Consider the following 8981-nt stretch of genomic DNA (forward strand, 5'->3'; position numbering starts at 1 on the left):
CAGAAGTCATAGCTTAGTGCACGAGGAAGGTGACTCATCACCGTCACAAGCACTCTGAGAGCCTCAGGAGTTAATCAGAGCAAACAGTGTTCCTGTTACCCCAGACAGAGGAGGGTGAGTTTTGGGGTTTGGGTTTTGTTTTGTTTTTGTTTTTGTTTTTGTTTTTCCCCAAATGCTCCTCTCTCTGCCCCTCCCCCCACTTGTGGGTGCACTCTTATAAATAAGTAAGTAAAATCTTATTTATTTGGGTGGGGGAGCAGAGGAAGGGGGAGAAGCAGACTTTTTTTTTTTTTTTTGAAGATTTTATTTATTTATTTGACAGACAGAGATCACAAGTAGGCAGAGAGGCAGGCAGAGAGAGTGGAGGAAGCAGGCCCCCTGCTGAGCAGAGAGCCCGACCTGGGGCTCAATCCCAGGACCCTGGCATCATGACCTGAGCTGAAGGCAGAGGCTTTAACCCACTGAGCCACCCAGGCATCCTGAAAAGGCAGACGTTTTAACTACTGAGCCATATAGGCACCTCCAAAGAGTGAGTTTTAAAGGAAATATCTGGGGACACCTGGATGGCTCTGTCCCTTAAGCGTCAGACTCTTGGTTTTGGCTCGGGTTGTGATCTCTGGGTCCTGAGATGCAGTCTCCACTGGGAGTCCACTTGGGATTCTCTCTCTCCCTCTCCCTCCTCCTCTGCTCCTCCCCTCTACCCCTACCCTTTCCCTTTCTCCCTTCCCCTCCTCTCCTCATACTCTTGCTCTCTCTCTCTCTTTCTCAAAAATAAATGAATATGTTTAAAAAAGAAATAACTAAAGGAAATGTCTGGAGAATACAGACACTTTCGTATGCACACAGACACACACAGACACAATCTCTTTCTTCCCCCTCTCCAGGTTAATGCCAGGAAACCAGAAGGAAAAAATAAAGTTGGCCAGAAAAGACTCCTGTTCACCTTGGACTGGGACCATGTGTCCTTGAGAAAAGCTGGGCTGAGGGCCCCAAAGCCCACTGTCACGCTGTCTGGGATGGAGAACTTTAACCAGTTGCAGAAACACTATCACACCCCATGCTTGGCCTCTGCTGTCTTTTGTAGCCTCTGGTTGCTGGCAAGTTGCTGCTTGACTCACTGAGGAATTTGAACTGCAGTATTCTAAGAGACAGTCACCTTCATCTCTGGATGCACAGAGACGTAGTCCAGGAAGCAAGGTTTCCTAAGAAGTCCTCGGCACCAGGGGTGGAGGGATGTGCACCTTGGTTTCAAGCCATTCCCTTTCCCAAGGACTCCCACCTGCCGCTGCCAACTCAGCCTAGCTCCTTCTCCATCTCTCGCTCCCTAGGGAGTCTTTTCCTTTGTGGTTGTTACCGATCTTTTCCTGATCATAAAATTGAGGTTATGCTAAATTGAAGGTTTAGGAAAGTATTGAAAAAGTTGCTCACTGTCTCCAGTAAAATGTTGCAAAGATCAGATTATATATATATATAATTTTGATTCCTTCCCTTTTCACGTTTCTTCCTGGAGAGGTTTATTTATTCCTGGAGGACGAGCAGAATTGGTACGATTGTAGTGGGGGTTTTGTTTTTTTTTTTCCCCTTGGATTATTTAGGAACAGCTTTAATTTCTGGAATAATGGTAAATTGTTGTGGTGACACCTGAATCTTTGTCTTGTTCCTGATTTTAATGGGGATGGCTTTGCTGTGTCACTTTTGTTGTTGTTGTTGTTGTTGTTTTAAAAGATTCACTTTTAGAGACAGAGAGTGCAGGAAAGAGTGTGCAGGGAGGGAGGGGCAGAAGGAGAGAGAGCATCTCAAGCAGACTCCCCACTGAGCACAGTGCCCAACCTTGAGCTCAACCTCATGACCCTGAGATCATATCCTGGGCCAAAATCAAGGGTCAGACACTTAAGCTTAACAGACTGAGCCCCTGAGGCGCCCCTGCTTTGCCCCTTTCAATTATGTTTTTTTTTTTTTTAAGATTTTATTTATTTATTTGACAGACAGAGATCACAAGTAGGCAGAGAGGAAGGCAGAGAGAGAGGGGGAAGCAGGCTCCCCACCGAGCAGAGAGCCTGATACCAGGACCCTGAGTTCATGACCTGAGCCGAAGGCAGAGGCTTTAACCCACTGAGCCACCCAGACACCCCTATGATATTGATTCTTATTTATACCAGTCAGATTTTGGGCATTGAGACAGAGGTTCTTTACCAAGAAAAAGAAAGTATATTTCTAAAATCAAAGTTCACTATTTAAAAATAAGTTTAAAATAATTAAAAAATGAAAATAAATGAGAAATGGATATTGAAATTTATCAAATTTTTCAAAAATGTCTGTCAAGAGGACAGATATTGATGAATTTTATGCGAATATTTTTTATATTAAACTATCCTTATATAACATCACTTGGCATTTCATGCACTACAGAGTTTATTTGCTGGAATTTTATTTAAAATTTTTGTTTCGATATACATAAATGAACATCATCTGTATTTTTTGTTTTAACTTTGTTCTGAATTAGCCTCATAAACTGAATTGTGATGCAATCCATTGTTTTCCCTGTCCCTTGTTCAAGAACAAGTTCTTTATCATGAGAATTATCTACTCCTTCAATGTCTTTTTAAGAGTTTTCTCTTGTAATCACTTAGCCCATCATCTTTTGTGAAGGCAATCAACTTCTCTTTCATATTTATTGCTTTGTTTAGATTATTATCCATTTCTTCTTTTTTTTAAGATTTTTTTAAAGATTTTTTTAAGATTTTATTTATTTCTTTGACAGAGAGATAGAGAGAGATCACAAGTAGACAGAGCAGCAGGCAGAGGGAGAGGGGGAAGCTGCCGGACTTGATCCCAGGACTCTGGGATCATGACCTGAGCTGAAGGCAAATGCCCAACCAACTGAGCCATCCAGGCATCCCTATTAGCCATGTCTTGATCCAAGTTCGGTACTTCACATTTTACTGGAGAAAGATAGATTTTATATGGATTTTCAAGTGTATTGCTGAGTTTTGCATAATTTAAAAAAGTTTCTGTGTCTATAATTTTCACTACTCAGTTCTGTGTAGAGATTTAAAATGGCAGGACCATGGGGCACATCAGTAGTACAGTTGGTTAAGTGTCTGACTCTTCTTTTCCCTCAGGTCATGATCTCAGGTCATGGATCCAGCCCAGGGCTGGGCATGGAGCCTGCTTGAGAGTCTCTCTCCCTCTGCCTCTGCCCCTTCCCCCCCTGCTCCTACACACTCTCTCTCTCCCTAAAAAAGAAAAAAATAAAATAAAATAAATTTAAAAATGACCAGACCTCAGGTTCAGAGGCCCTGGATTCAAATCTCAATTTTCTTACTTCCTCTTATGATGAGATTAGATAAGTTACTGGCTTCTGAAACGCAAAAATGAAAAATAGATATAATAGGATTTTGCACTTTATAAGGATGCTAGGAGGGGAAGGAGGGTAGGCAGAGTGCTTAGCGCAATGCCTAGAACATGGAAATATTCAGTAAATGTGGGCTGTTTTTATGTACTTAATATTGGATATTTGCATTTTTCCCACATTTTTTCCTTTATCATATAAGCAAAACATTACCTATTTTTGTTTTTGTTTTTTACCTAAGACTGTCTACTTCTACAAAATTACTAGTGTATTTTTTTTCTGTTTTACCTTTGTCTTTCCTTTCTCTGGATTTCCTTCAGACTATTTTGCTTTCTAACTTCTGAAGCTTATTGCTTAATTCTGTTACTTTCCTTCTTGCTTATTTAATGGTGAAAGCATTTGTTGCTTTGAATTTGCTTCTCATTACAGCTTTGTCAGGCCCTATAGCATTGCTATGCAGTATGCTAATTACTGCTATGTTTGAAATATCCAACAGTTACATTTTGGTTTCATTTTTGACAGAAGAGGTTTTTAGGAGAGAATCCCTGTATTTTCATAGGGTTGAGTCTTTTTGTTGATTGTAGTTATGTTATTAATATTGGTTAGAGGATGCTCTGAATAATTCATGCTTTGGGGAATTTACTGAAATTTTCTTTGTTGAGTAATATATAATCAGTATCAAAGTGATCTATAAGTACTAGAGAGTGTTTTGTTTATAAGAAAAAGGAATATGATATTTATCTATAAAATTGACTTTCTTGATTACATCATTCAGACTTTCTTTCTATCCCAATGCCATCTGTATATGCTATAGACAATATATGACTGAACATTTTCTAGTAGCTGTGTTGAAAAGTAAAAAGAAATAGGTGAAATTGATTTTAATTAGCATATTTATACAACACCCTGTATCCAAAATATTATCATTTCAATATAAAATATACTAATGAGGGTGCCTGGGTGGCTCAGTGGGTTAAGACTCTGCCTTCAGCTCAGGTCATGGTCTCAGAGTCCTGGGATTGAGCCCCGCATCAAGTTCTCTGCTCAGCAGGGAACCTGCTTCCCCCTCTCTCTCTGCCTGCCTCTCTGCCTACTTGTGATCACTCTCTGTCAAATACATAAAATCTTTAAAGAAACATAAAAATAAAAATAAAATATACTAATGAAATGTCTTACATTTTTGTCTACTATTAATGTGTCTTTTACATTTGTAGCACTTCTAGATTCAGATATTAAATTGCCATCAGGAATCCTTGATCTATATTTAGATTCCATAAAATCTACATTTCAAAAGGTAAATTCACATGCCTCTGTTGTTCTCAGTAGTCTTAAAAATTTGTCAATATTGAATCAAGTATCCTTTTTAAGAATTATATTAAAATTAATTAAAATTAAATACAATTAAAAATTCAATTTCCCAGTCCCACCAGCCACATTTCAAGGGCTCAGCAGCCACATGTGGCTACTCTCTGATGAACTGGGCAGCACAGCTATTCTTACTTATTTTTGCCTGCTAGATCTGCCAAATAAAGCTATACTAAAATGCCCAACTACTTTTTGAGGAATTGTTAATGTTATTTACATGTGATAATGGTATTTGCATATTTTTTGGATTTTTAATTGAGGTGTAATTGACATATAACATTATATTTGTTTTAGGTGTGCAACTTCCTGATTCGTTAATGTACATATTGTGAAATGATCATCACCATATGTCTGTGAACACTGATTCCCTGTGTTTAAAAAATTCCTATATTTTACAAATATATGTTGAAATATTTACAAATAAAATTAAGTGATCTTTGAAAAGGGTTTCACACCATATGGGAAAGGAGAAAGTAGGCTTGAGTATAAGTGAAAATACAATGACTCTGAGTTGATAATTACTAAAGCTTAGGTCCACAGGTACTTAGGAATTCATGACACTTTTCAGTTTACATTTTTTATATATTTGATATTTTTCATAATACAAAATAAATTTTTTTAAAATTTAGATGAAATTTTTTCACTTATGAATTCTATCGAAATTTCCAGTACAGGGGCATCTGGGTGGCTCAGTCGGTTATATGTGGACTTTTGATCTTGGCTCCAGGCATGATATTGGGGTTGAGGGATAGAGCCTCAGGTTGCGCTCCCCAATCTGTGCAGACTCTGTTTAAGATTCTCTCTCTCCTTTCTCTACCCTCCCCTGTTTACACCATCCCCTCAGTGAATAAGTGAAATCTTAAAAAAAAATTTTTTTCCTGTGCAAGGATGCGTGGGTGGTGCATCTGATTCTTGGTTTCTGCTCAGGCCATAATCTCAGGGTAGTGAGATAGAGCCCTGAGTCGGGCTCCACACATTAGAGTCTGTTTAAGATTCTCTCTTCCTCTGCCTTTGCCCCTCCAACTTGTGCTCTCACTCTCTCAAATGAATAAATAAATCTTTAAAAAAATCTCCAGCACACACCAAATCACATACCCTCATGTTTATAAAAAATATATGTTTATAAAAAATAAAAAATTAAAAAAAAAATCTCCAGCACATTGCTTTATGTATTTCAATGCTAGGTTATTTTATTTTTATAATCATAACTGAAAAATTAAATAAATCTAACTACTTATATATAATCAGAACTCAACTTTATTTTTTTCCTGCTGATCTCTAAATCTTCAATGGGAAGTTCTTGCCTTCCTCATAAAAACTCAGTTTTTCTAGTCACTTTTAGTGACGTTAGGATTACTTTAAGTCACAAATTTAGTATGGTGGTTAAAGGTGGCTACAGATTCTTTGATGTTCTTTCTATGGAATGCTGGGGTCCACTCCTCTCCCCTCTAGTTGGGGCTGTGCTTGCTTTGACCAATGGAATGTGGCAGAAGTGATCTTGTATAATTTCTGAAGCAAGGCCGTCAGAGCTTCACAGCTTTTTTCCCACTCTTGGTACACTCCCTTCTTTAATCCAGTCACCGTGTTCTGTGAAGCGTAAGCTGCATGGAGAAACCACATGAAAGAGAATCAAGACACCTGGTTGACAGCCCTCCTGAGCTCCCTGCCAGCAGCTGTGTGAGTGAGCCATCTTGGACAACATTCAACTGGCCGACAGAGTAGAGTAGGTCAACACAGCCTTTTTCTCCACTGCCACCAGCCCTTTTCCTCAGACACAAGTTGGGTAACACCATCTCATGTCCTCATTTGCTGCAGAGCACTCCAACCTCACCCTCTGAGGGTTCCATGAAGCCACCTCCCTAGACTTGAGTAAGGAAGGAAGCATGGCCATCTTGGATTGGTGCTGAGACAGAAAGATGTAAAGTGGTGGGGAAAGGGAGGTAATAGTCACAGCCACCATTCCGGTGCCATCGGCCTGGCCCACCACTGGCTGCATCTGCTCCTGCCTAAACTTCCTGCTCTGTTAAAAAAAAATAAAAAAAATTTAAAAAGTCTTCTTTCTACCACATCTAGATTCTTAGTAATCTCCTTTTTTTCTTGAGGAGCAAAAAGTGAAAGTGATGGTAAGAAGAAGGAAGGAACAAGATTCCCTTACTGTTTCCAGCCAGAATGGTAAGGTCAGAGGTAAGATCAAGGCAAGGGATACAAACAGTTCCCTGAGTAAATCTTTCCTCTTGGCTACTCGGAACTAAAACTTCAGGGGGAAGAAAGATGAGAGTTTTCTCCCTCCACCAGCAAGTCTCAAGTTCTCATCTGGTTCTGAAGTGATGTGTGGTGACACTATGGTGCTCTTTTCACCTCTATCCTGAATGTTTGGGGAGTGACTTGCTTGCTTTGATTTGTGATGTGTCCCACACATACTTCACTGGGTGGTGAGGAAGAAAAACCAGGGTACTTGTGAGGACAAGGGAATTGGATTTGGGAGGTTGATACAGGAAGTGACATATTCAGCACATGTCTGCCACATTGGATAATCTTGAGTTCCATACTCTTGATTCCTTATTCCTGGACTGTCCCACCTCCTTTCTTCTAAGCTTCTTCTTCCAGAATGCCTTGACACTTCAACTCTGATATGTCTAGAACCTGCCCTATAATAATGGAGGTCAGTGAATAACAAGGCAGCATGATTCACTGGGTAGGACATTGGGCTCTATTTGAATCCTATCATCTGGGACCATCAGTTTTCTGAATCTCCTTCATTTATTGGGAATAAGTAACTCCTGTCTCTTTAAGGCTCTAGTGCCAGTCCATGAGGTGTTGCATGGAAAACAGCTACCTAGGGCTCTCAAGTGCTGTTGGTTGTGGAAGGTGGCCTCCCAAGCCTATCTGTGGTGTTAGCAGGGGTCCTCAAGTGCTCTGGAACGTCCACAGCAGTCACAGTGTGGGCCTCCGAGTTATCTGATGGGTAAGTCTGGGGAAAGATGGAGTATGCTCAGCTTTGGAATGCTCAGTGTCCCATTTTATTTCAGTCAGCTGTGGTAGGTCTTTCAGGGCCCTACCCCATGGAGGAGGCCTGCACTATTCACCTCTGCCTGTGACTGGCGAAGTAAATTGATTCATTCAACAGTGGAATGTTAAGAAGCTTTCTCCCACCCCTGAAGATATATAAGCCACATCTTGAAATCATCCCCCTTAGTAATAAAACAGATTATTTTCATCTCTATCTGTCCATCTTCTATGTCTTATTTTTCATTGATTCCAAATTCTGGAAGAAAAGAAAGCGCTGTTATTTACTGATTCCCTAGGACTTCAGTGAAGCCTTCTCTAGAATGTAGGACCACTACCTCAACCCCAGAAGCAGATCCCAGATCCCGTGTGGATCCTATGTAACCACACTGAGCCGAACACAAAGGAACAATTTTATTAACTGACAGCATAATTCACACTCTACTCACAGGCCGTCCATTAGCCAGTACCTGAGGATGATGTTTTTCTGTTAATATCACACACCAAGGACATTAAGCTGAAACTAAAAATAAAGTAAAACATCATGCTGGACCTGTAGATCTGCTCCAACCACTCCAGGTGACGGGAGATTTATTCTCTTGAGGAATTAAGCCAAAGAAGCCACTATAGGCAGGGCAGGTGATAAGAAACATTAGACTAAAGTAAAATTCTGTGCTTTGAACACTTGGTTCCATATCAGTTATCTAATGCTGTGTAACAAACAACCTCAGAACTTTGTGCCTTAGAAATGGCCACCATTTTCTTAGCTTACAAATTGCTCAGCAATTTGGGATGGGCTTTTTGGGCTGGGGGTGGTGGTGTGGTGGATAAACTCCTACACGTGCCTGGGCTCAAAAACTTCATTTCTTTTGTAAACACTCTCAGGTAATTCAACCAAACTGGAGAGCAAAATAAAATAGGAACTTGAAAAAAACACGGTATCCATTCTAGCAGAGTGGCAAAGCCCAAGATGATGGACAGCTGCTCAAAAGGCAGACATACATGAGTCTATATGGGATTAAGAGGATAAGAATTTAAAAAACAAAGAAAAAAAATGAAAGAAAAGAAAGAAACCAAAAGGTTGTCATACATTTTGTGGAGCAATTATAGAAAAAAAATATTTATAGGTATGACAACACTGATAAAAAAAATTAAATAATGTTCTGCATCAACATTATTTAATATTTAAATCATATTAATCAAAATGATATAAATATTGACTACTGATTTAAGAAATTGGTGGCAGTGGGGAGATGTG

This window comes from Mustela lutreola, chromosome 1 (genome assembly GCF_030435805.1).
Source record: "Mustela lutreola isolate mMusLut2 chromosome 1, mMusLut2.pri, whole genome shotgun sequence".
NCBI lineage: Eukaryota > Metazoa > Chordata > Mammalia > Carnivora > Mustelidae > Mustela > Mustela lutreola.